The following is a 6,038-nucleotide window of genomic DNA, read 5'->3' on the forward strand; positions in this document are numbered from 1 at the left end:
ACATGAAATGTAGAGCAAGAGTCCCCAGTCTTTTTGAGCCTGTGGGCACCTTTGGCATTCTGACACAAGGTGGTGAGTGCAGCAACAAAATGGCTGCCTCACATGGCAGAGCCAACTAGAAAATGGCTGCCTGCAGACACACAGCCAACCACAAAATGTGCGAGAGTGAGTTTATACCGGATTATAATAGTAACTCTTCAGGCAAAAGCTAACAGGATGCCTTATAAAATGAATATAGTTCAAGAATATTTCCTTGCGTATACACATATTAATGCAATAAAGATCCTTGTGCTGTTACGGCAGCTGTTGCTAGAGTAACTTTTAAAAAACTACATAGCTGTGCCCTGCTGGCAGACATCCCACCCACTTTCTGAAAACACTCGGTTGGGTGTCCATGAGCCGGAAGTAGCTATGCTGTTATAATGACAGACAAAGGAAACCAGGCAAAAGAAAAGCCTTGTGCAGAAAGGCATCTTGGTTCTAGTGTGTTTTCATATTGCTAACATCAGCAGTACAGTGGGTTAAAATTACAATTCCTGTTCGACACAGGCAGTGCAGTTCTGCTTTCTGTGCGAGCAGAGATGGCAGAAAATATTTCCATAGCTGTAATGTGTTAACTACAGCTAGTTTTTGGTGTTAGCCTTTCTGCAACACGCTCGGATTACCATTTCCTGCTGTAGAGTAAAGGGTGAGTGGGTTCCTGTGCATTGCTGAGCACTGGCAAAGGCAATTGCTTTCTTACTAGCCCGATTTGCAGCTTCCTGTAGCCTTTCCTTCTCCGCCAGTTAACTCTAATGTCAATTCAAAGCCTTCCCGGGTCCTCTGCTGCAGTATTTATGAGCAACTCTGCCGGGCATGACGTGTGTACCTAACAGTAGAAAGGTCTTTCGAAATGGAGGGGAAAAAAATACAGCAGAAATGCCCCAAAGTTGTCCCAGGGAAATAGGAAACTGTGTTGTGGTAGTTAGACAGGACTCTCAACATCTCAGTGCAGTTTACAAAGCACACTAGGTTCAATTAATATCGACCAGCAGTGGAGAATCAGCAAAGCCTGAATTATTCCTCTCCCTCAATGAAGGGGAATGCATTTGAACAGAGGCCTGTATGCCATGAACAAGATATAGTGTCTAGTTTTATAGCACCCGACTGCTTTCTGTTACTAGAGGTCTTGCATATGGGACTGAAGCGAATGTGATGCCTCAGAGTGCTTCTAGAATATTCTCATTTTAAATTTTTCCACGCTATGCCTTCCTACTTTAGAAGGTGCAGTGCTTTTCCCTCCAGTGTTCTTCCGAACAACTGCTAGAGCAATAGAATTCTGCTATAAGGATGTCTGCATTTTTTCTGGAGGCAGTATATTGTGTGACATGGAGGTATTGGACCAGTCATCCTGCCGCAAGTGGTAGCTTCCCTGTCCTTGAGCTTTTTCACACAGCCTAAGTATTCCAGTATGGCAGCTGGTCAGTTACTGAACAGTAATGGGTTTCTGCTGGCATTTCAGACAGACCCGATTCAGTAACTGGCTGCTACCTTTTCACTGTCACCTTTTCACACAGTCCCGCGGCTGTCCCGGTAGTGAGGCATGCCTGAGTCGTTACTAACAAAGAACAGCTTCTTTGTTTTCAACTCCTCCTTCCAGGTTGAAATCGCTATGAGACGCTGTGTGAAATGTCCCGTAGTGATTCTGGGAGTGCCGTTTTCGCGTCCTTTTTTGCCTGCCGGCACACGATCGCCACCTTTTTTCGGGGGGGGGGGGGGCGTCGTCTATAGCGATGTTTCAAAACAGCAGCACCATAGGGATGCCTGGGCTCCATTGAGATGCCTGAGATCGCTGCGGCTGACACTTTGTAACAAGTGCCTCATTGGATACACAGTTCAAGCGGGAGATCAGGGCACCAGGCATTGGTCTGTCACCTGTTGCTATCACTTCCATGCCCACACTGGAGTCAGGGGAATGTGATTGGTTTGTAGGTGACTCTGAGGCACATTTATTTGGGGGGGGGGGGGGGCTGTTGCCACCTGGAGAAGGGTTGCCCATAAGGCAGCAGGTTTCGGCGGGAGAACAGACCAACAGTGATTGGTGAGACAGATGTTGCTAACCCAGCCTGATGTGCACCCATCCATGCTCACAGGCTATTGGCTGGAAAGTGACTTGTGCCAAGCTGCAGCAGGTATATGAACATATGAAGCTGCCTTATACTGAATCAGACCATGGGTCCGTCAAAGTCAGTATTGTCTTCTCAGACTGGCAGCGGCTCTCCAGGGTCTCAAGCTGAGGTTTTTCACACCTATTTGCCTGGACCCTTTTTTTTGGAGATGCCAGGGATTGAACCTGGGACCTTCTGCTTGCCAAGCAGATGCTCTACCACTGAGCCACCGTCCCTCCCCAGGTATAAATATTCGGGGGGGAACCACAGACCATGTTCAGATTGCCAGGCATTGTAAACGCTCTTCCCACTTGAACTGTGTATCCAGTCCTATGGTGGTGCTGTTTTGAAACATCACTATAGCGCTATTGTGCTATAGCATCTTAGCTCAATGTTCCAAAAGAAAAAGCCAGAGATCGTGTGCTGGCGGGCAAACAAGGGCGCGAAAATAGTCAGCACTCTTGGACGCGAGATAAAAGCGGAATAGTGTGAAATGGCTCGCTTCAATCACAGAACCCTACCGGGGGGAAAAAATGTGTCTGAAAACTCCCATCCCTGTCCCGGATTACTCCAGGCCAGCACAATACTGGCTCCCTTCCGGTTTCCACTGGTAAGTGTGAAAAGGGCCCTTGTATCTCCCGCTGCAACCATACTTAAACTTCCCTACTTTGGTTAGGAAAAGAGAAAGCCTAGATCTTACTTAAAACAAAAGTTTGACGAGTGGAGTTCTGTTGTAGCAGATAACAATGTTGTAAGGGGTTTCTCCCCAATAAAGTTCTCTCACTGGCATAAAGCCCTGCTCAAGGCACCTTTCTTAATCTCCTGTTTAGAATTCTCCTTTGGTAGCTGCCTCTATTTTGGGTTTACTTTCCTTTGACTCCCTGCTGCTCTGGAAGTCAGTTTAAGGTACAGCCACACAGGGGTATATAGGTGCCTATGACAAATAATCTGGATGTAGGATTAGGAATCGAGGCTGTGTGTCTTAACTAAAGTAGTGTAGTGATACACAACACAAGAGCAAATACTGTATTGTGTAGTTCTAGCTTGCAATCTAAGAAAAGGTTATGAAGCTAAGTGAGACATTTCCTGAGCATCTGTTCCCCCAGGTCCCTACCGAAAGTTGGCTGGTGGATATATGCATGGCAAGGATGCTAGTCTTCCTGCAGTCACACACAAAGGGGACAGCTCTTTTTCGGGCCCCTCTTCCCATGCCAAATGAGATCTCAGGCAATCCGGAGATGGGGTTCTGGAGCCCAAAACCCATCCAACCCAGCTTGCCCAATAGAGAATTATTAATATATTAATGAGATGCTGTGTTTTCTCTCTCAATTGTAAAAGCAAGCCTAGCCAGCCAAATGGGACTCTTCCCAGCCCGGGTGATTCTCCTTCGGTCAGTAAATCTGGCGAATATTTGCCGCTTTGCCTCTCCTCCATCACAATGTTATGGATTATTCAGAATCAGAGCTTGAGCTGCTTACCACTCAACACAAAGTCTCTACCACCATTACATTCAGCCCCACCCTTGCTGGATTTGACTATCCCTCCCCTTCAAATCCATCTCCCTATCTGCCCTTACTGGACCTGGCCAGATAACTTACCATTCTGAATCACAGGGCCGACTTCACTTGATCGTTCTGCATTGACCCTTGAGGAAAATGAGACTTTGCAAGCAGCAGTCTTGTGGAAAGTGGGGTGGAGGAGCACTTCCTGTGTACACACATGTGAGCAAACACACACATGTGCAGGGAAGGTAAAGAAGCTGTGAAGTTTCACTTGCTGCCTTATGCAAAATTTGTAGCGGTATTATTCATTTCCCTATTTCGGGTAGCGTAGAAACTATTGCAGGGCACAATGGAACTCCCTTAATGTCACTTGATTTACAAGTGTACAGAAAACAGCTAGTCCCTAGGTTGAGAAGTGGCAATTGTTATTTCTTTGTTTGATTTGATTTTATAGCCTGCCCTTCCTGCAAAGCAGGTTTGGGATGAGTTCCATCAGAGAATCAAACAAAAAAAGTTAAAAAATGATAATAAAGCAGCTAAAAGTACAGTCTAGACTTAAAACCAGGTTTAGCAAACTCTGCCTTAACAGGGATGACCTGTCTGTCCAAGGTCCAGCAGATTCCACATCTCTAGAAGGGGGAGGCCCAATAGCAGGTGATGCCTGCTGCCTCAGCTGAAGGCCTAGAGGAAGAGCTCTGTTTTACAGGCCCTGCGGAACTGGAGCAAGTCCTGCAGGGCCTGGGTCTCCAAAGGATCTCATTCCATCAGGCTCTGGCCACAGTCGAGGCAAGTTGGATGTCTCAGGCCAACGGCCACCAGAAGATGATGAGTCGCTGATCGTAAGGACCTGTGGGGCTCAAGTGGAGAGAGGCAGTCCCAAAGGTAAGAACACAAGAGAAGCCATGTTGGATCGGGCCAATGGCCCATCCAGTCCAACACTATGTCACATAAGAACATAAGAGAAGCCATGTTGGATCAGGCCAATGGCCCATCCAGTCCAACACTCTATGTCACACAGTGGCCAAAAATGTATATATATGCACACTGTGGCTAATAGCCACTGATGGACCTCTGCTCCCTATTTTTATCTAACCCCCTCTTGAAGCTGGCTATGCTTGTGGCCGCCACCACCTCCTGTGGCAATGAATTCCACATGTTAATCACTCCTTGGGTGAAGAAGTACCTCTTATCCGTTATCCAAGGTACACTGGCCCTTGGCCATATAGGGCTCTAAAGGTAAGTACCAGCGCTTTGAACCAGATCCGGTACTCAATGGGCAGCCAGTTCAGTTCTTGCAGCGCAGGATGGATCCGTGCCTGTGCATGCAACAATGTCAACGTCTGTGCAGCTATGTTCTGCACCAGCTGGAGTTTCTGGATCAGGGCCACAGGCAGCCCCATGTAGAGAGTGTTGTAATAATCCAGCCCAGAAGTGACTGTGGCATGGGTCACTGGCCAGGTCATGGGGGGGGTGAGATACAGGACCAGCTGCCTGATCTGCCTCAGATGAAAGAAGGCAGATCCGGCAGTGGTGGTAACCTGGGCCTCCACAGACAGAGGCATCCAGGCATACCCCCAGTGCAGGCACTAATGGAGCCCCACCAAAGGATGGGAGCCTGATCCCTAATCCCGATCCCCTGTAACCCAGGCACAGGACCTCTACAATTCATTCAATTAGCCGGCTCTGGTACAGCCATCCAGTCGCAGCTTGTAACACTCCACCCAATTCCTCTGGGGCTCAGCCTGGGAGGCCATCCATGAGCAGATAGAGCTGGGTGTCATCCATATACTGGTGGCAATCCAGCCCATATCTCCAGATCTGGGCAAGGCAGCACATGTTCAGTATAAAACTCCGTTATCGAAGCAAAAATATCTCTCATTCTGCTTACTAGAGTATTAAAATGTGCCTCCTCAGACAATGCTTGCTATCATCGTCCTTTTAAGCTTATGCTGTAGCAGATTCCTATAGGATCCTTCTGAATTTACAGAATATGATCCTAGTATTGAAAGGACAGCCATTGCAACTGAGGTGGTATTTTTAGGAAGTAAAGCTGTAGTAGTAATTTGTATTGCTACAGTGGTGCAACTGTAGGAGCAAGCAGGGAGTACAGAAGTGACAGCTGAATGTAAGTAAAAAAAAATTTTAAATGCTCTCACTCCACCCTCCAGTGCCATTCTGCTTCGGACCTCCAAGAGATCAAGACACTCGGTGACTGTACTGAGTTTCTGCCAGGCAGCATCCCCCTTGCCCTAACCCACTAGACTCCCAACAGTGTTCCTTTCTTCTCACGGAGTATTTATGTCACCCCCAGCTGGTTAGAGTGTTTTCCACAAAGAGAGCTAGGGCCCTAAGCTGGGCTGCATTTGTAGGCTGTACTTAATGCCCACAT

General features: G+C 47.5%; 1 non-coding gene across 1 annotated transcript; it reads right to left on the reverse strand.

Moving 5' to 3' along the window:
• Positions 1-2,311: 2,311 nt before the first annotated feature.
• On the reverse strand, positions 2,312-2,378 carry TRNAA-GGC (transfer RNA alanine (anticodon GGC)). The gene has a single exon. It is a non-coding gene; the product is annotated as a tRNA-Ala (tRNA).
• Between the last annotated feature and the right edge of the window lie 3,660 nt (positions 2,379-6,038).

This window comes from Heteronotia binoei, chromosome 21, assembly GCF_032191835.1.
Source record: "Heteronotia binoei isolate CCM8104 ecotype False Entrance Well chromosome 21, APGP_CSIRO_Hbin_v1, whole genome shotgun sequence".
Classification (NCBI taxonomy): Eukaryota; Metazoa; Chordata; class Lepidosauria; order Squamata; family Gekkonidae; genus Heteronotia; species Heteronotia binoei.